The sequence below is a fragment of the Microcaecilia unicolor genome, chromosome 9 (assembly GCF_901765095.1).
Source record: "Microcaecilia unicolor chromosome 9, aMicUni1.1, whole genome shotgun sequence".
NCBI lineage: Eukaryota > Metazoa > Chordata > Amphibia > Gymnophiona > Siphonopidae > Microcaecilia > Microcaecilia unicolor.
In genome coordinates this window covers 108,464,429-108,486,716 of record NC_044039.1, presented here as the reverse complement: position 1 = coordinate 108,486,716, position 22,288 = coordinate 108,464,429, and the positions used below count along the sequence as shown (strand labels likewise).

Here is a 22,288-nt window from a genome sequence, read left to right as displayed (position 1 = left end):
TCTACTCTATTTAGTGTGCTACGTAAACACTATTTTAAAGGAGAAGATTTTAGTGTTTATCTGGATCCCTCTATTTTCCCATAAATAAGAGAAGAAAGTTCCTGAAGTCTCTCAGTGAAATCAATTTTTGTTTTTGTTTAAAAGCAGATTCCATTTTTAAGCATGGTAAATGTGTGTTTCTGTCACTGATCTGTTTACACTGTACTGGTGGGTCTAACAGGCTGCAGTATTTTCACTTTTTTTTATATATTTTATTTTTTTATAAGTTTACAATCTCTTACATTCATTTAAACATAAATGCAATGATATAAAGATTAATTCAAAGAATTTTATCCCTTAACAAGGTTTAGGAAAATACTCTTCTAACTTAGTCCACAATAAAAATAATAATATTGAGTCAAGATACAATAATTTTTTTTTACAAGAAATTTTCATATACTCCCAGAACACCACCTAGAGAAAAAATAAAAAACCTGAACGGATCGAAAAGACACACCCCCGAAGCGGGAAAAGCACCAAACGCCCGCAGTCAATTTTACCAGCATATATTAACCTGTTTGAACAATCTGGGAAGATCCCCCTCCCTCTTCTTTAATTTTTATAAAATCTTGCATTTTCCTCAGGTCAAAAAATACATAATTTATTAAATTTAAAGGTACCAAACATCTGCATGGATACTTTAATACATATAGACCCCCTATAGCAAGTACGCTTGGTTTTAAACCCACGAATTTGCGTCTTCTTTTTTGAGTATCTTTATTTAAGTCAGGAAATATTTGAATCTTGTCTCCAAGGAAAGTTGCATTCAAGTCGGAAAATATTCCACCTACAGAAACATAACCCACAATGTGATGTGTAGTACTTTCCGTTCAAGACAAAACTCCTACAGGCAGAAGGCAAACAGACTTGCCAAAATGAGGAAACAATCTAATCCTACTCCTATCAAACCCAAAATTGGCTTCATTATCTTATTTAAGAAAAAGGCAGGAGCTCAATAGAGGAGAGATGTACTTTTAGTGATAAACAGTCCCCAATATATGGGAAAATTAGGTTCTTACCTTGGTAATTTTCTTTCCTTTAGTCATAGCAGATGAAGCCATTACGTATGGGTTGTGTCCATCAACCAGCATGGGGAGATAGAGAGCACTCAAATTTCACAGTGCCACATGGTCAGCTAGCTCCACTGCCTCTTCAGTATTTGAAGCTTCCAAAGCAGTATAACAAACCGCAATGGGAATAACATGAACTTTCCTCACAGCGAACGATGGCCCCATAACAAGGGCATGAACTCAAAAGGAGGGAATGAATACATCCTCCTGGAGGGAATAAACTCATCCTCCTCTTTGTATTTATGGAGAGAATACACACATCCTCCTGGAGGGAATGAACTCAACCTCCTACATATGAACTGGAGGGAATGAACTCATCCTCCTATAAGTGAACAAGAATCCTGAAGACTGTTTTCCAACTTTCTCCCAAGGAAGGATTAGAACTTCAGGAAACAAGAACAGAACCTGAAACAGATTCACATCATACAATCATACAGGGAGGGCTCATGGCTTCATCTGCTATGACTAAAGGAAAGAAAATTACCAAGGTAAGAACCTAATTTTCCCTTCCTTGTCATCAAGCAGATGAAGCCATTACGTATGGGATGTATCAAAGCAATCCCTACATAGGGTGGGAACAAGTCACACCACGCGCTAGCACTTGTGCTCCAAAACGCGCATCCCTCCTAGCAGCCACATCCAGCCTGTAATGTCGGGCAAATGAGAGCTTTGAAGCCCATGTTGCTGCACTGCAAATCTCATGAAGAGAGAGTGCTCCAGTTTCAGCCCAAGAGGAAGAAATCGCTCTTGTAGAATGTGCCTTGGGGCGTGTCAAGATGGCGCCGGGATCGGGTGCAGTGTAAGACGCTCTTGGCCGGCTTTTTGAAGGAATATAGAAAACAGAGGTTTCCACAATCGAAATGCCACATTCAAAGCATAAAGGGGCGTTGAGGTTAGTGCCCCTGCCTACCTCAACTTCCTCCCCGATACAAGCAAGCCTCGAGCGCTTCTTCCCCGTGACTTCCCAGGAACAACGGGGAACAGGATCCGCTGCAGCAGTATCCGGGGAAGCGGAACAGCTGCTGGAGATTGAAACATCCCTTTCTCCCCCACCAACATCGATAATACCTCCGTGTCCAGCGACCCTGGCGAATCGGGAAGCAACCCAAACGACTGCCGGAAGTGCGTTCGGAGGGATGCCTAGCGGGGAACCGACTCTGCCACGAGAGCCGCTGAAACCCAGAGACTCGAAGATCCTACAAACTCTGGAGGGAAGCACGGAGATGAAACTAGATAAGATCTGGCTTATACCTCATGACTCCAGGGGAGGGGGTGTGTCAAGATGGTGGCACATAACTGATCGGTGCTGAGCCTCCTGAAATCGCCGTGCTGTAGAAGAAAATCTCTTTTTTATATATGCCGCACACAAAGAGAAAGGGAATAGTCCGGGTGGAAGCCTCAACACCCCGGACTTCATCCCCCTGTCAGCAGTCGATTGTGAGGTACACCTTGAGAAGTAATACCCAAAACGTCGGGAGGAGTCCTGCTGTCCTCCAGCAAGGGGAAACGCTGGAGGACTTGGGTCTAAACGTTACTCTCTCGCCCCCGACACTTTATCCACCGCCCCCTCCAGAAGGACGCCAGACCCAGTGAGGCCCTCCCGAAACCGAAGAGTGTAACAAAGGGACCTTGGTTGAAGGCGCTAGGAAGGCAGATCCTGAAGGGAGGCGAGGGCCTTTGAGCCTGAGCATTGATTTGAAGCAAATGAGAGCTGCTTCTGGGACGGTGTCGTTGGAGAACATATGGACTGCTCTCCAACAGTTGGCTGCAAATGTCGACAACTCCACAAAAGAAATTTCTACCCTAGTGAGTACTATGAATGCTTTTTCCGAATCTTTATCCACAATAAAAATAGAATTTACAACATAAACGACAAAGATTAATCAAGATGTTAAAAAGTTACAAGAACTGTCTTCTGAAATGATAAAGGATAAAACAATGATTAAAAGAAGGATTGATCAAATAGAGAATTATAATCGGAGACTTAATTTGCATATTTTGAACTTTCCGAGGGAACTGGGAATTTCTCCCACTGAAGCCTTCAAAAAATATCTTACTGAGATCTTAAAATATTCCCCAGAATCTTTGCCTCCTATCAACAAAATTTACTACATACAAAATAAAATTCCCTCGGAGAGTCAACCATCTGCAAACAAAGTAACTGATAAGAGTTTAAATGTATCTGAACTTTTGGAAGCAACCATGTCAGAACACTCTGAAAGAATGACTCTCTTAGTGCAATTTGTTTTTCAACAAGATGTGGATGCTATAAAACGATTATATTTTCGTAAAATCAATGATTTGTTTTATGGAAAAACTGTGCGTATTTTTCAAGATGTTACAAAACAAACACAGGACACTAGAAAATTATTTTTGAGTATGAGAAAAGAGGCCCAGGAGTTAGGTGCCTCATTTTTCCTGAACTATCCGTGCAAATGTGTTCTAAAGTATGAAGGTTTAAAGTATATTTTTTTGCAGCCGGAACAGTTAAGAGTATTCATAGACTCTAGGAAACATTAGCCTAATTCATTTATCCATTGGCTGTAAAATGTAAGAACTGCGTGCGAAGTCTGTACTTTGTCATTTTTTTTTCCTTCTTAGTATTAATTTTCCCATATATTCCTGACTAAGCCCCCTTATGCTTTTATTCTTATTTGTGATCTAAAGAAGACATTTAAATAATTATGATCTGCATATTACTTATTGATGTTATTATCTGTTAGATAATTCCTGTTTGTTTTTCTTTAGCAAGAAATTCTTGTAATAGTATATTATTTGAAATTATAAATAAATAAATAAAAAGATCTGGCTTAAACTGGTAGAAATGGATTCAACTTTACAGACTTCGTCTGGTGAGGTAAAAACTTTAAACCTTAAGATTGAAGAACTTAAAGACTCGACAGAATTGGTTAAACAGGATTTAACAGCAAAAGTTACAACGTTACAGAGTGAAGTACTACAAATGCAAGAGTTCAAGTCAGTAGTGGTTAAAGATAATTCTGATCTACAAAGGAAGATAGAACAAATAGAAAATAACAGAAGATTGAATTTGCGAGTACTTAATTTTCCTAAGCTCCTTGGATTTAATCCTCTTGATTTGTTTAAGAGATTTCTCCTAGAAAATTTAAAAATTCCACAAGAAGCAATTCCACCAATTAATAAAATTTATTATATTCCAAATAAACCCAAAGGAGCAGAAGGAGAAAGAAAAGATACAGGAAAAGATGATATTGATGTGAATAATATCTCAGCAATTTTGGAACAATCCTTAGAAAAAGTGACTGAAAGAGCTACTTTAATAGTCTCTTATCTTTGAGCAGGACTTGAACTCAATCATGAGACTATACTTCAAAACCACAAACTCTCAATTTGGAGGGGAAAAAATATGGTTATACCCTGACGTTACCAAAGCGACACAACAAAGGAGGAAAGAATTTTTGAATTTGAGATCTAAAGTTATTGACTTAGGAGGCTCCTTTTTGCTAGCTTACCCCTGCAAATGTATAATATGGTTGGCCCAGATAAAATATATTTTCTATGTACCAGAACAGCTAAGATCTTTTCTAGATTCAAAATTATCAAAGTAGTTTATAGATCGGGAAGTAAGGTGCTTTATTATTGTGATGTTAATTCCTAAATAATCTTCTCTGATTCCTGCCCCCCCCCCCCTTTTTCTTTACTTTATTGTGGTCTAAGGAAGCTAAAAAAAAAATGTTCTCTTGTATGATGATGATTTATATGTTTTATATTTTGCCTATGGCTGTATTTCACTTGACAGATGATCTCTGAGTATAAAAATGTAATAAATAAATATTAAAAAAAAAAAAAAAAAAAAAAAGAATGTGCCTTAAAGGCTACAGGCGGAGGCAGGCCGGCCGGCAAGCAGATAAGCTGAAAAGATAGCTTCTTTGAGCCAACGGGCAATAGTGGCTTTAGACGCTGGAGACCCTCTGCGAGAACCTGATAGTAAAACAAACAAATGATCAGAGGTCCTGAAAGAATTAGTAACGCGCAGATACTGCAACAGAGTCCTGCGCACATCCAACAGGTGCAACTGCCCAAAGGATTCTGGAAACTCCTCCTTAACAAAAGAGGGTAGAAAAATAGGCTGGTTTAGGTGAAACGCTGAAACCACCTTAGGCATGAAGGAAGGCACGGTACGAACCGTGACTCCAGACTCTGAAAATTGCAGAAATGGGTCTCGACAGGACAGCGCATGGAGTTCTGACACCCGTCTCGCCGAAGTAATGGCCACCAGAAAAACGGCCTTTAGTGTCAAATCTTTCTCTGAAGCTCGCCGTAGCGGCTCAAAAGGAGAACCCTGCAGAGCCCTCAAAACTAGCCCCAGGTTACAAGCTGGACAAGGTGCCCGCACGGGAGGACGGAGACGAAGCACCCTTCTAAAAAACCGTGCCACATCTGGATGAGCAGCTAAAGACACGCCTGCAACCTTACCATGAAGGGAGGCCAATGCTGCCACTTGCACCCACAGGGAATTATAGGCCAAGCCTTTTTGTACACCATCCTGCAAAAAAGTCCAGAATCGGCGAGACAGGAGACCGCATGGGTGTGATCGCTTTTGAAACACACCAAGCCTCAAACTGGTGCCAGATCCTGGCATAAGCCACGGAAGTGGACCGCTTGCGGGCCTGCAGGAGAGTGGAAATAACATTATTGGAATAGCCTTTGCCTCTCAATTGCGCCCTCTCAATAGCCATGCCGTAAGTCCAAAACGGCAGGCATCCTCCATGGCCACCGGTCCCTACGACAACAGGTTCGGTACCAGAGGTAAAGGAAGGGGAGCCTCCACTAGCATCTGTTGGAGGTCCACATACCAAGGCCCCCTGGGCCAATCCGGGGCGATGAGAACCACTTCTCCTGGGTGAAGCTGAATCCGCAGAAGCACACGCCCTATCAAGGGCCACGGAAGGAACACATACCAGAGGCCCAGAGGCCAGGGTTGAACCAAGGCATCCAACCCGGCTGAGCGAGGATCTCTCCGTCTGCTGAAAAAGCACGGGACTTTGACAGTTGAGCTTGTCGCCATAAGATCCATTACGGGCTTGCCCCATTTGGCACATATCTGCAGGAATACTTAGTCTGCCAGTTCCCATTCCGCTGGATCGATTTGATGCCTGCTTAATCGGCTTGCACGTTGCTCTGACCTGCAATGTGAGCTGCCGACAGAAACTGTAGATGCAGCTCGGCCCAGTGGCAAATCTGTTCGGCCTTCGCGGCCAGCGCTCTGCACTGAGTGCCGCCTTGTCGGTTTATGTAGGCCACTGTTGTCGTGTTGTCCGACATCACTCTGACAGTCAATCCTTCCAGGGTCACTTGAAAGGCCACAAGCGCCTGAAACACCGCTTTCAACTCTAGGCAATTGATGGACCACTCCGACTTGTCGGGTGTCCATAGACCCTGGGCATGCTTCCCCTTGCAATGTGCACCCCAGCCCTTCAGGCTGGCATCTGTCCCCACTAGGCACCAATCGGGGAGCGCCAGCGGCATTCCTCGCAGCAGCATGCTGTCTGAGAGCCACCACTCCATGTTGTCGGGCCGCAGGGAGCCAAGAGAGTCTGCATTGATAATCCTGAGATACTGGAGACCATAGTTGAAGCAGAGAATACTGCAGAGGTCTCAGGTGCACTCTCACCCAGGGCACCAAATCCAAGGTGGCTGTCATCGATCCCAACAGCTGGACAATGTCCCAAGCTCGCGGGCGGGGCATCCTCAGGAGCAGACGGACCTGATTCTGAAGCTTGCACCGCCTTTGCTCGGGTAGGAATACATATCCCGAGTCTGTGTCGAATCGTGCCCCCAAATATTCTAGAGATTGCGAGGGGTTCAGGTGACTTTTGGCTACATTGATGACCCAGCCCAGAGATTGCAGTACTGAGACCACTCTGGCTGTAGCTTGATGGCTCTCTGTTGCGGAGTCTGCTCTGATGAGTCAGTCGTCTAGGTACGGGTGAACCCGGATACCTTCTCGCCTGAGAAAAGCAGCTACTACCACCGTTACCTTGGAAAAGGTTTGGGGAGCTGTGGCGAGGCCAAAAGGCAAGGCCCGAAACTGGAAATGTTTTCCCATCATCGCAAACTGCAGAAACGTCTGGTGCGGGGGCTAAATTGGAATGTGCAAATAAGCTTCTTTCAGGTCCAGAGACGTGAGAAACTCTCCTGGCTGTACCGCCACACTGACGGAGCACAGGGTTTCCATGTGAAAATGCCGCACTCTTAGGGACTTGTTTAATTCTTTTAAGTACAGAATAAGGCGAAAAGACCCACCTTTTCGCTGCACCACAAAGGAAATGGAGTAGCGGCCGCAGCCGAAATCGGCGGGAGGCACGGGGGGAAACCGCCCCAATGTGAATCAAGCCTTGTAAGGTCTCCTCTACTGCCGCCCGTTTGGCAGCAGAACAGCATCGGAACTCCACAAACACGTCTCTTATCGGGGCATCAAATTCTATTCAGTATCCTTCTCTGATCAGGTCCAAGACCCACTGATCTGAGGTAATCTTGGCCCACTCCTCGAGAAAGAGAGAAAGACGTCCTCCTATAACAGGAATCGAGGAGGGGGCCGGCGCACCCTCACTGAGAGGGTCGCCCTTGAACTCCAGGTCTTGAGCCTGCTGCTGCGGAACGTTTGTCCGAGCGAAACAGCTGCTGCTGAAAACCGGCCACGAGAAGTGGACCCAGCAGAATGCCCCGGGCGGTACCTTCTAGCTTCACGGAAGCAAGGTCTGTAAGAGGAGTGAACCGCCTGACCCTTGGAGGGAGGCCGCAGCCTATCCTCGGGTAAGCGCTGGGGTTTAGCATCTCGCAGGCCTTTCACAATTTTCTCCAACTCCTCACCTAACAGGAGAAGGCCTTGAAAGGGCAACTTCACCAACCTTTGCTTAGAGGCCATGTCCGCCGCCCAATGCCGTAGCCACAGAAGACGGCGAGCCGCCACTGCTACAGCCATCTGTTTAGCCGAAGCTCTGACAATATCAGAAAGGGCGTCAGCCAAAAAGGACAAGGCCGATTCCATTCGCGGAGCCACTTCAGACAAGGGCTCCGCTCCATCACCGGGCTGTTCCACTGCCTGTTGCAACCATGCCAGGCAGGCTCCAGCAGCATAACAACTGCATGCAGACGCCCGAATAGTAAGACCAGCAATTTCAAAGGACCGTTTAAGTGCTGATTCCAGTCTACGGTCTTGCATGTCCTTCAGGGCAACACCTCCTTCAACCGGGAGGGTAGTTCTCTTTGTCACAGCTGTGACTAGGGCATCCACCTTAGGCATTGCAAAGCGAGTCAAATGCTCCTCACTCAGAGGGTATAATTGCCCCATAACCCTGGAAACTTTCAAAGGTCCTTCGGGGTCAGCCCATTGAGCTGAAATAAGCTCTTGGATGGAGTCATGCAAAGGAAAGGCTCGAGCAGGCTTTTTGGTACTTGCCATCCTCGGATTTCCAGAGGAGGCCACGCCACTCCCAGGATCTTCAATAGAGAGGACCTGTAAGAATCTGAAATAAGCGCTGGCAGCTCCTCGCGGTGGAAAATCCTCACCGCGGACGGATCATATGGATCCAGTGGCCCTTCTGCACCTTCCTCTGGTTCCTCTGGCCACCAGGGCCTGCCAGACCCCTCAGAGTCACCACATTCCCGACCACAGGGGGAAAAAGGGGGGTGCACTTGCCACACTTGGAACAGCGCTTAACACTCTCTGCAGCCATCGCTGAAAAAACGGCGGAAAATTCAAAATGGCGGCTTCACACCAAAAACGTCCCGATCGCGGGCCCTCCCCGGAGGAGTCAGAAAACACTCTTACCTCACTGGACCGAGTATACAAGCTCCAGTCACGCTGTAGAAACTGAAGAAAACCTCTTGCTTTTTTTTTTTTTTTTTTTTTAACGCTGTGAGGAAAGTAGAGAAAACAGCAAAAGAGGCAATCAAATCAACTCCGGAGGTACAGAACAGTGGGAAAGGCGAACCAATGTGCCTGCATCCACCAAGTATAGAGTGGGAAAGAGCAGGGAAAAGTGAAACTAATGTGCTCACATCCACTGGGGGGATGGGTAAGGCAGGGAAAGGGCTAACCTATGTGTCTTTAAAGTGAAGCTGCTATAGCCTCTAACACCCTGGCTAACAACTGGCAAGCCAGGAGCCACCCCCAGGCAGATTTTTTAAGGAGCTTGATCAAGCTGCAATCACCCTGCTTGGGGAGATAGAGAATATTGAAGAGGCAGTGGAGCTAGCTGACCATGTGGCACTGTGAAATTTGAGTGCTCTCTATCTCCCCCTGCTGGTTGATGGACACAACTCATACGTAATGGCTGCATCTGCTTGATGACAAGGAATATGTAGCTTTAAAAAATATATATCCCTAAAACCATTCTAAACCTCTTCATTGAAAATGAAAGGGGACTGCAAGGGTGTGGCCTAATAATTTCAAATTGTTTAGAGCTGTTTGGTTTTGCAGATCAGCCAACTATATATATTTTTCTGACAGTAATTTTGAATAAAGATTGTTAAACTAACTGAAATGGTTGTTTAAGAAGATATATATATAAACTTAGTCCCTTATCTATGATCTATAGCTATAGCCTGTGTGTTCTTGGCCTTCTCAGGGACAAGTTAACAGACAGGTTTGCTTGGCCTAAAATAATGGGCCATAAACTTTAAAGCCTCTGTTTGTTTCAAATAGACTGAATTAATACAGAGAAGCACTTTCAGTGAAGGAAATATGAGTGTTAAGAAACAGAATTATGTGAAGGTGACCTTAGAGGTCAAAGTTGAAGAATACCAGATAGGTAAGAGAGAAAATATAAGGCATTAAGTGATTGGACAAAACTAAGCTCAAGTCTGACAGCTTGAGAGAGAGAGAGAGAGATTTTATTTTCCTTATACTGAAATTTGGACTAATATAAATAAGAATTCAATTTTCTGAAATACTGAGATAAAATTACTTACTCTAATAAATTTTAGCATTATTATAAAAGAGAAAAACTGAACTCAAGTGTTTTCCCTTTGCTAGAAAGGCTTGCATTTTTCTAGTCTCTTCTGTTCAGCTCCCTTTAGAGGCAAGAAGGGAGTGCCCCATATAAACAAAATGTAATGCAAAATGGCCCATCTGCCTTGTTAATATGTTCATTTATTTTATTTATTAGGATTTATTTACCACCTTTTTGAAGGAATTCACTCAAGGCGGTGTACAGTAAGAATAGATCAAACATGAGCAATAGGCAATTACAGCAGTAAAAATATTCAAACAGTACAAAGTATAGCATAGTATACTACTTACAATGTCAACACAATACATAATAGAATATTTTAATTGATAGTGAAGAGTAAAGCAAAGATGTAACATAGATAGTTAAGAGAGTAAGAAGAGTTAGAAAGTAAGGTACATAAGTACATAAGTAATGCCATACTGGGAAAAGACCAAGGGTCCATCGAGCCCAGCATCTTGTCCACGACAGCGGCCAATCCAGGCCAAGGGCACCTGGCAAGCTTCCCAAACGTACAAACATTCTATACATGTTATTCCTGGAATTTTGGATTTTTCCAAGTCCGTTTAGTAGCGGTTTATGGACTTGTCCTTTAGGAAACCGTCCAACCCCTTTTTAAACTCTGCTAAGCTAACCGCCTTCACCACATTTTCCGGCAATGAATTCCAGAGTTTAATTACACGTTGGGTGAAGAAAAATTTTCTCCGATTTGTTTTAAATTTACTACACTGTAGTTTAATCGCATGCCCCCTAGTCCTAGTATTTTTGGAAAGCGTGAAAAGACGCTTCACATCCACCAGTTCCACTCCACTCATTATTTTACATACCTCTATCATGTCTCCCCTCAGCCGTCTCTTCTCCAAGCTGAATAGCCCTAGCCTCCTTAATCTTTCTTCATAGGGAAGTCGTCCCATCCCCGCTATCATTTTAGTCGCCCTTCGCTGCACCTTTTCCAATTCTACTATATCTTTCTTGAGATGCGGCGACCAGAATTGAACACAATACTCAAGGTGCGGTCGCACCATGGAGCGATACAACGGCATTATAACATCCTCACACCTGTTTTCCATACCTTTCCTAATAATACCCAACATTCTATTCGCTTTCCTAGCCGCAGCAGCACACTGAGCAGAAGGTTTCAGTGTGTTATCGACGACGACACCCAGATCCCTTTCTTGGTCCATAACTCCTAACGTGGAACCTTGCATGACGTAGCTATAATTCGGATTCTTTTTTCCCACATGTATCACCTTGCACTTGCTCACATTAAACGTCATCTGCCATTTAGCCGCCCAGTCTCCCAGTCTCGTAAGCTCCTCTTGTAATTTTTCACAATCCTATCGCGAGTTAACGACTTTGAATATCTTTGTGTCATCAGCAAATTTAATTACCTCGCTAGTTACTCCCATCTCTAAATCATTTATAAATATATTAAAAAGCAGCGATCCTAGCACAGACCCCTGAGGAACCCCACTAACTACCCTTTCTCCATTGTGAATACTGACCATTTAACCCCACTCTCTGTTTCCTATCCTTCAACCAGTTTTTAATCCACAATAGGACATTTCCTCCTATCCCATGACCCTCCAATTTCCTCTGTAGCCTTTCATGAGGTACCTTGTCAAACGCCTTTTGAAAATCCAGATACACAATATCAACCGGCTCCCCTTTGTCCACAAGTTTGTTTACTCCTTCAAAGTATTGAAGTAAATTGGTCAGGCAAGATTTCCCCACACAAAAGCCATGCTGACTCGGTCTCAGTAATCCATGTCCTCGGATGTGCTCTGTAATTTTGTTTTTAATAATAGCCTCTACCATTTTCCCCGGCACCGACGTCAGACTCACCGGTCTATAATTTCCCAGATCTCCCCTGGAGCCTTTTTTAAAAATGGGCGTTACATTGGCCACCCTCCAATCTTCTGGTACCACGCTCGATTTTAAGGATAAGTTGCATATCACTAGCAGTAGCTCCGCAAGCTCATTTTTCAGTTCTATCAGTACTCTAGGATGAATACCATCCGGTCCAGGAGATTTGCTACTCTTCAGTTTGCCGAACTGCCCCATTACGTCCTCCAGGTTTACCATGAAGTCAGTAAGTTTCTCCGACTTGTCCGCTTGAAATACTATTTCCGACACTGGTATCCCACCCAAATCTTCCTCGGTGAAGACCGAAGCAAAGAATTCATTCAGTCTCTCCGCTACGTCTTTGTCTTCCTTGATCGCCCCTCTTACCCCGCGGTCATCCAGCGGCCCAACCGATTCTTTTGCCGGCTTCCTGCTTTTAATATACAGAAAAAAATTTTTACTATGTTTTTTTGCCTCTAATGCTATCTTTTTTTCGTAATCCCTCTTGGCCTTCTTTATCTGCACATGAGGTCAGACAGATGGTTAATTATCTCAGCTAGGGTAGGAGTGGATAGTTTAATAAATATTAAAATATTTCATATACTGCCTTAATTTTATGTATAAACGGTTTTTATTGATGGACATACTTCAATTCAAACATAGTAAATGTTTACAGTTTATATCCCTACCGATATTTCTATAACAACAACATATCTTATAGCGTGTCTATCCCATCACTTTTTAGCCTCGATGAATAACCCTAAATTGACTCTCTTGTAACTCTGCCCCCCCCCCCCCCCCACCTGCCCAGGTATGCCTTTGATTAGTTTCGCAAAATTTATTCCCTTCAGCTCATATCCCAAGTCTTTGCTCCATGTGTCTTTAAGCTTCTCATATGTTCTGGGGGGTCCAAGTGGGATTAGAGCTTTATGTAGGCTCGATATTGATACCTGTCCATGTGCGTCCCCTTCCAGGAATTCACGTATCTTCTGACCCAATTTTGTGCCCAGGGCTGCCTGGTCTAAACTATGCCAGTAATGATGCAGTTGTCTGTTTGTATAATAATCCTTCTGGGCCAATACCTGTCTCTGCTGCAGATCCTGAAAGCTATGCAGGTTTCCCTCTTCATTCATTAAGTGTTCAAATAGAGTGATGCCCATTTCCGACCATCTAGCCATTATCCCTTTCTCTAACCCGGGGGGGAAGTCCCTATTCCCCTGTATTGGAAGTTGGTCGCTAACATTAGGGTCTTGTCTCCAGTTATGCATAAGGAACTGCCAGACACGTCGCAATGGTTGCAACAGTATACTTCCTCTACAGGTAGTTGGCAAACTCTTTGACCCATGGCATTTGAATTTTCTTCTGCAGGCAAAAACAAAGAGCGCACGTTCCCAGTTAGTCGGCGTGTGTTGATGTGTATTAAGTGTCCAGTCCCTGATATGTCTCAAAAGGCACGCCTGATTATATCGCCTAATACAGGGGAAGCCTAGCCCACCCTGAGCCCATCCATCATATAAGTATTCAAATCGTATTTTAGACTTCCTCCCCTCCCACACAAATTGCCGACACATCCTATTTAATTTCCGTAAATCTTTACCTAATATATGTATTGGCAACACCTGCAAAATATAGAGCCATCTCGGGAATATGATCATTTTGAAGAGATTTATTCTGCCTATTAGTGATAGAGGCAAGTGGTTCCATCTCTCCAGAACACTTTTGGTATCCTGTAACAGCTTTTCAACATTTATCCTATACAGAGTGGTAGTATCCATAGTTAATCGCACCCCTAGATATCGAAAGGATTCCTCTGCCCATTTCAATGGAAGCTGTCTGTGCCACTCTCCCATTTGAGCCTCCTTCCTGCTTAAGGCCTCTGATTTCTCCAGGTTTAGCTTAAAGCCAGAGAAATCCCCATACTCTGCCATACATTCTAATAGCGCTTTCAGTGATGTTTCAGGAGAAGTCACATGTGCCAGCAAATCATCAGCGAAGGCCGCTATTTTAAAAATTTCTGTACCAACCTTGACTCCTTGCACATCAGGGTTACGTTGGATATCTCTAAGCAGTGGGTCTAGCGTTAACACAAACAATAAAGGTGACAGGGGGCATCCCTGCCTGGTCCCCCTATGGATAGGGAATGATGGGGATATAATTCCATTAACCCACACCTGAGCCTGTGGGAGGTAATATAATGCTCTGATTGCATCCTGGAATGATCCTCTTATGCCATACGCGTCTAGTGTGCCAAATAAAAAATCCCAGACCACCCTATCAAACGCCTTTTCGGCGTCAAAACTGACTAGTATTGATGGCGTGGCCTTTATAGATACCTCCTCCAATGTTACCAATATCTTTCTTACATTTTTAGTGATGGTTCTGCCCTGTACGAATCCTACCTGTGAGTCCTCTATAACATCTGGTAATATTCGGGACAGGCGGTTTGCCAGGACTTTTGCAAACAATTTTGCTTCAAAGTTTAATAACGAAATAGGTCTGTACGATTCAGGTTTTTGTACATCTCTCCCTGGTTTTGGAAGTACTATAATCTGCGCTGTTCGTAATGACATGGGCATTCGTTGCTCTTGCACTATCATGTTAAACATTGCAGTGAGGGGTTCTACTACTTCCTCCTTCATCAATTTATATAATTCTCCCCTATATCCATCGGGGCCTGGGGCCTTTCCTAGGGGCGCCTGCTGTATTGCCCATGATACCTCCTCAATTGACATGGGAGCATTTAGCATGGTTAGGCTCTGTGCATCTATCTGCGGGAGATCTTGCCCCGCTAGATAGATCTCACTGTCCATCGGGGGCGGGTCAGGTGAAGCGTAGAGCTTCTGATAATATTCTTGCATGATACGATTTATACAATCATCCTTGTTTTCTAATACCCCTCTTGAAGAGTATAACGCGTTTATTTTGTAATTTCCTTGTCTTGGGTTTGCCATCCTGGCCATCATCCTACCGCTTTTATTTGCAAATTTGTATAATTGATACCTATAATACATATAATTCTTTTGTGTTTTATTGTGTATTCTCTCATTTAGTGTTTGCTGCATTTCTAGAAGCTTAGCTTTCAGCAAGACATCATGGTGGCGTCCATACTTGCGTCTTAAGCGGGTGATGTCTTTTTCCAACCTTTGCATGTCCTTCTCCCATGTCTTTTTCTGGTGGCTTGTGTACGCAATAATCTCACCCCTTAATACCGCCTTTGCTGTGTCCCAGTATAATATGGGAGCTGTCCTATGCTCCTGATTAGTATCTTGAAACTGTCTATATTTGGCTAGTATAAATTCCCGAAATTTCCTATCTTTATATATATCCTTGTAGGGAACTTCCATTGGTATGGACTAGATTTACTCTCTGTGGGTTCCCACAAGACCATTACCATTGCATGGTCTGATATTTTTATGGGTCCTATTTCCGCCTTGCGAATTTTTGTAAATAGTGGACGGGAGATAAAAATGTAGTCAATCCTTGACATGGTGGCGTGCGCCTGGGACAGGTGAGTGTAATCTCGTTCCAACGGATGTAGAGTTCTCCACACATCCACCAGGTCAAGGACCTCACTCAGTAGACCAATTCCTCTAGAGTCTGCTCCCGCCCCCCTCTTTTTGTCCCCATGTGACCTGTCTAATTTGGGGTCGCCCACTTCGTTGAAGTCTCCTCCTAACAACAGGGGAACTCCTTCCAGACTTGTTAGGTGATGCAGAAGCTTTTTATAAAATGTTTTGTTATAAGTGTTTGGAGCATATACATTGCACAGAACCACTGGTTGACGCTCTATTGTCAGGTGTGCCAACACATATCTTCCTTCCTTATCTGCTATGATCTTGTGTGTAGTGATGTGGATCCCTTTCTTAATTAGTATTATTACCCCTGCTTTTTTCCCCTGTGCTGGGGAATCATAATATGAGCCTACCTACCATCGACATAATTTCTCATGTTCTTTGGCTGTTAAGTGTGTTTCCTGAAGCATTGCTATCGATGCCTGTTGCTTATGGAGTGCTTGGAGGATCTTCTGCCGTTTAATCGGCGATGAGATGCCTCCCACGTTCCATGTCACAACCTTAAGGACCATCACACATCCTCAAGCGTCTTTTGAAGTACCTGGCAAATATCTCTCTTTATGCAGGAGGGGCCTCCCAGCCTATGCCCCCCCCCCCCCCACCTCTGACACTGTGAAATTTCGCTAAAGTGCCCTCCTCGTGAAGCTCTTTGTGTGTTCCTTATGTTGCCCTTCTCCCTTGTTGCCCTGAAGCTCCTATTCTCCCCTAAACCCTCCCTCCCCTCCTCCCCTACCCCTCCCCCATCTGCCCGTCTTCCCCCCTTCCCCCAATCTGAACAGCACCGAATGTGCTGTCTACCTCCGTGCTTCCGATCAGGGACCCCACTCCTACTTTTTGCATATGTTGCATATTGCTTCCCCCCCCTTAAAGTTCACAGCCCCCCTTAGATAATATCAAATAACAGTATCAAGTCCAACATTAGTAACCACAGCAATTATAGTTACAGATCTTCTGTCTCTCGCTGCTCCCTGTCGTTCAGCAATGTCACTCCCACTGGTGAGCCTCGGATTCATTACTCATGTGTCTCTTGATGCTTCCGAGCTGTCTCTCTCTAAGCGTTCCATCAGTACTTGAGCGGCTTCTACCGTGTCACAGATTCTCACTGTCCCATTATGTTGAATCCTGAGTTTAGCCGGATACAGTAAACTGAATTTTATCCGCATTTTGTGTAGTCGCCCGCAAATGGGTGAGAATTGCTTACGTTGGAGGGACACTTTAGTGGAATAGTCTTGAAAACATAGTATCTTTTGTCCTTCCACCTCCAGCGTTCCTCCTTTCCGAAGAGCTGCTAGGATCTCCATCTTATGTTGATAATTAAGAAGTCTCAGTATGACCACACGTGGGCGGGCATTTGCCTCCTTCCTCGGCCCCAAACGATGCGCCCGTTCTATCTTCAGTTGCCCCACCGTGCTCTGAGTTGGCAATAGCTTAGTGAGCCTGGGTTCCAGAAACTCTCTCAGCTCTGCATCTGGTATTGATTCAGGTATACCTATCAGTCTGAGGTTGTTTCTACGCGAGCGGTTCTCCAAATCATCCACTTTCTCTTCTAAGGTTAATACCGTTTTTTGGAGGTGTTCAATGGATTTAGAAGCTTCCTGTGAGGCGTCCTCTACGTCCCCTAGTCGCTGCTGGACCTCCTGAAGTTCGTTAGTAAATGTAGTAAACCTTTGGTCCATGCCATCAAGCTTATCAATTATTTGCTGTAACTTGTGGCTCATGGTTTCCTCCACCGCCATTCTTACCTCTGCTACTATTTCGGAGGCCCAAACCGAGCTCACTGGTGGCGATGGAGGCGGGTTTTTCTCCGTCATTTTTGGTCCTCCGCTCTTGGTTTTGTCCTTCTCCAGTTCTTTTTTTGTACTTCTGGTCGCCATACAAAAAGTTTTTGGGAATAAACGCAGCTTAATCTGTCTGCAGAGTTTGATGGTGTCTGTCCCTTTTCTTTACCAGCTGCTTTGGGGAATCTCGTGGCTTACTGCTTTAATAGCTTAACATTGGCCCAAACCCAGACTGCTGATTTTGCTGGCTATTGTGCCGGTTTGGAGAGCTGCCTGCAATTCTTTTTATTTTATTTTCTTAGATTCTTCTGAGTTTTTTTACATTCCCACCTGCCGTTGCTTCGTGGCCGCCATTCGGGGGCTGTGCTCGATATTTCCCCCGTGCCTCGTGACTCGCCTCCCCTCTCACCCTCCGTTTCGCCGTTGATATCGCCGAGCCCTTTTGCTCTCTCTATGCCTTGCAAGAAGACTTCTCAGCCTGCGGGTTTCGGCGCTCTTTTCTCGGCGCGATTCCTCACATGGGCGGGTGTCCGCCGTCGATCTACTCCTCGCCTTTCCCCCCTCCCCCCCCCGAATCGGGGTTTACAGGTCTCAATCGCGCTATTGCACCTTCCGGAAGAGAGGGGAAGCTAAACCGCCGACTCTGGAAGCTGTTTTATCGCGTTTTGGTGGGGTCCCCGATCGTAGCTAGCTGGAGCTCACTTTGCGGCGGCCATCTTGGCCGGCAGCTCCATACTGCCTTAATTTTATAAATCTAGGCAGTTCACAATGCTAAAAAAATATTACATACATTAATAATAAAGATAAGAATGCCATATATTAACAGGAAAGAACTAAACATTCTCTCCAAGTGCTTAATCATACTCCCAAAGTTAAACCTTCTTAAATTGCAGTTTTCTCAGTAAATCTTCTCAGGCCTCTCCTCAACTAAGCTAAATGTTAATACAGATTCACACTGAATAAACACCCATATAAATTCCAATATGGCACCCAACACTACACTACGTTTTATACTTAGCCTCTTAACGCTTACTACCACTGTTTCATTCCAAAACCCATTCCAGTGCTGGCTGCTACCATTTCCACTAGTAAACAACAACAATAAAATAATACCCTCTTTCCTTTCCTGCCTAGCTCTGATAGAGGATAGGAGTGGAGGACTAGCCTAGTGGTTAGTGCAGTGGACTTTGATCCTGGCGAACTGAGTTCGATTCCCACTGCAGCTCCTTGTGACTCTGGGCAAGTCACTTAACCCTCCATTGCCCCTGGTACAAACTAAGTACCTGAATATATGTAAACTACTTTGAATGTACTTGCAAAAACCTCAGAAAGGCAGTATATTAAGTCCCATTTCCCTTTCCTAACTGCTTCTGGTCCTGTAGCATTCTAACCTTGTGGAAAGGTTCTGCCAGTCCTGGGCAAAAAATAAAAACTTAGTCTCCCAACTGGTTATAAATTTGCACTTTACATTGATGAAACTGCTATAATTATTGGGAATATTTAGATTTATTTACTTTTTTTTTTTTAAATAAACTTTTATTGGTGACAACAACAATTGTACTGTTCCAGTCTCATTCTAACAAGTTTAACACTGCACAAACATCATTTACACAACCATCATATAACTTTGTCTCACTATGTCACACCTTTTATTGTTTCTCCCCCCTTTCCTTGGACTAGTCCCTCTCCCTCCCCTCTCCCCCAACCCTTCCCCACCCCCCACCCACCCTCCCTTCCTCCCAGGTAGTACTCTGTTAGTATATTTATATCTATCCATTAAGTATTCTACTCCGTGCCAGTGGTGTTAGAGTATCCAGGAATGGCTGCCAACACTGGAAGAACTTGTCTCCCCTCGGGGATGATAAATCCGGTACATCTTTTCGCTCCATAGCGCATAAGGAGAGCATGTAAGCCCGCCACAACTGGATCGAGGGTCCTTCGTCCCTGAGCCACAATTTAAGTATAGATTTCTTCCCCATCATCACTGCTCTTCGTAAAAAAGCTTTGAGGCCTATTTTCTTTCTGCCCCTGGTTGCATATTTCTCAAACAATAGGCCAGGTTGTCGGTTCCACATTACCCCCCACATCTTTGACACCTGTGCACATAATAAAGACCAAAAAGCTAATACAGCTGGGCAGTGCCAAAACATATGTCCTAGGTGTGCTTTCTGCCCCGTGCATCCCGGACAATCATCGCTCTGCCGATCGCTCTGCCGCAGGGTTGCTTTATAGGCTCTATGTGGAGTTTCTCTAATATCTGTGCTCCCAAATTCTTTATAACATGTCTGGAGGCAAGACTGTATGTTTATTTCCCTTACGCGAAGCCCCAGTTCTAATGCCCATTCCTGTGCCAATTTAGCATATAGCATTGGTGCCTGTGCCTCTTTAATCTGTGCATGATAATACTTCAGAGGTACCGCCCTCTGTGCTTCTAGGTCATATATTTCTGTCAACTGGTTGCGCACTTTGGAAGTAAGTGACTGCTGCGGGAGTGAGCTTGTATAATGTTTTAGCTGAGTGTACGCAAGGAAGTCCTGACATGTTAATCCCTGGCGGCTACACAACTCCTCCTCTGTCCGCAACTTGCCATCCCCCTTCATGATCTGAAACAGAAAAAATATGCCCTCTGACCTCCAGGCGACAAAAGTAGCTGAGGTGCTGCCCACTGGAAACTCTGTATTTCCTCCCAGGGGCAGGAATGGGGTCACCTTTGGGTTTATCTGAAATAATTTACAAATCCATTTCCATGCCTTTTTCATAGGTCTAAAAAGTGTCAATACTTTTTTTTGGTGTGCCCCCCTTCCCAGCCCTACATGCAACCAATAACTAAAATGCATATTGCCCAACATTGCACATTCCATTTCTGGAAAGGAAAAGTGCGACGTTCCCTTAAACCAATCCGCTATGTGTCGCATGCATCCTGCTACCGACATCCATTTCACGCTCAGTACACCCAATCCTCCCTTGTCTTTTGGCAGATATGTTTGTTTAAATGACACTCGGGCTCTACGTCCATCCCATAAGAATCGCCTGAGCATTCTATGGAGGTCTACCTCCTCTTTATGAGTTAGAAACAACGAAAGCACCTGTACCACATATGTCCACTTAGGCACGAGGATCATATTGTAAAGCGCTACCCGCCCTAATAGTGAGAGGGGTAATTTTTGCCACATCAATAAAGCTGTCCTCGTGGTCTCCCACAAAGGTCTCAAATTGATGGCGTGTACTTTATTCAATTGGGCTGGAATGTATACTCCCAAATATTTAATTGCTTTTGTGCCCCATTGCAGCGGAAAGGATCCCTCCCACTGTGTCTTTATTGTCTCATTAGTTGGCAGAGCTACAGATTTTTGTTTATTTAATTTGAATCCGGAATAATATCCAAATTCCTCTACTGTTTCCAACAGTCCTGTTAGGGAGCCCTGTGGCCTTGTAAGCGTAAGCAGGATATCGTCCGCAAACGCTAGCACCTTAATTTCAGTCTGTGGCATTGTTACTCCTGCGATCTCCTTATTCTTACTGATCGAGCGTAGCAGAGGTTCTAAATATAGTAGAAAGAGAAGGGGTGAAAGAGGACAGCCCTGCCGCGTTCCCTTTGTATTGAAAAGGGTGTGGATATCATGTTGTTTACTATAACACGTGCTGTGGGTGCTGAATACAATGTCAAAATCGCTCTGAGATACCAGCCCTCCAGTCCCACATATTTCAATACCTCAAAAAGATACTCCCAGCTTACTTTATCAAACGCCTTCTCCGCGTCAAGACTCACTAGCAGAAGCGGATCTTTTTGTTCTTGACTCTGTGCTAGCGCTAACAAAGCTCGCCTAACATTAAGTCCAGGGTGCCTCCCTTTCACGAAACCAACTTGATGATCCCCTATCAAAGACGGTAAGTGTTTTGCTAACGTATCTGCTAGAAGTCTGGCCAATATTTTAAGATCAAGATTCAATAAGGATATTGGTCTATATGCTTCTAAAGCTTCTGGGGGTTTACCCGGCTTGGGTATCAAGGTTATCAGGGCCTCGTTCACTCTAGAAGGCCAAGCTCCACTCTCCACTACCTCCTCAAAGTATAGTGTAAGAGGCCCACACACCCTATGACCCATGAGTTTATAATATTCTGTGGAGAACCCATCCATCCCCGGGCTTGTGCCTCCTACAAGAGATTTAATCACCTTCTGCACTTCCTGGGCTCTTATGGGATCATTTAGCTGATCCCTGATTTCTTGGGCCAGGCGTGGCATTCCCGAGTCCTCTAAATAGTCCCCTGGCTCTGGACCTACTGTTTCTGGGTCTGCCCCATATAACTTCTTGAAATAGTCTGTAAAGAGTTGTAAGATTTCAGTAGGTTTGTGTTGCTGTGTGCCATCTGGTGCTGTTAATGTGTGAATAAGTTTTTTAGTCGTCCATGTTTTTACCATTCTTGCTAATAATTTCCCATTTTTATTGCCGAATTTAAAATAATGATATCGCCTACTAAATAGGAATTTCTTCGTTCGTTCATGAATCAATGTGTTAAGCCCTGCCAAATTTGCCATCATATGCTCATAGTTAGCCTCAGTTGGGCATTGCTGGTGTTTCCTTTTGGCCTGTATATACTGGCGTTCTAATTGAATAATGCCTTGTGATATTCTCTTGTTTCTGGCAGCCACATAACTAATGATCTCTCCTCTCATCACTGCTTTAGATGTTTCCCAGAACAACTCAGGTGTGTCTTGGTGCTGTGTATTGGTCTCAATATAACTATCCCACTTCTGTTCTAAATAAGATCTGAAATCTGGGTCTCCCATTAAGTATGCTGGGAATCTCCATCGCCTATGTTGCTCAATGGGTGGCCCCAACTCCACATCTATCCAAATTAGGGTGTGATCTGAAATAGCCATCGGTCCCACCTCTGCAGAGTGTACTACCGAAAACAAGGGGGCGGATATCAATATATAGTCAATACGAGACCACGTCCGGTGAACCCTCGAGAGATGAGTGTAGTCTCTT

General features: G+C 44.4%; 1 protein-coding gene across 2 annotated transcripts in view; it reads right to left on the bottom strand.

Moving 5' to 3' along the window:
• The window catches only part of RALGAPA1 (Ral GTPase activating protein catalytic alpha subunit 1), an 882,008-nt gene that overhangs the window by 778,274 nt on the left and 81,446 nt on the right, over positions 1–22,288 (bottom strand). The window lies entirely within an intron of this gene.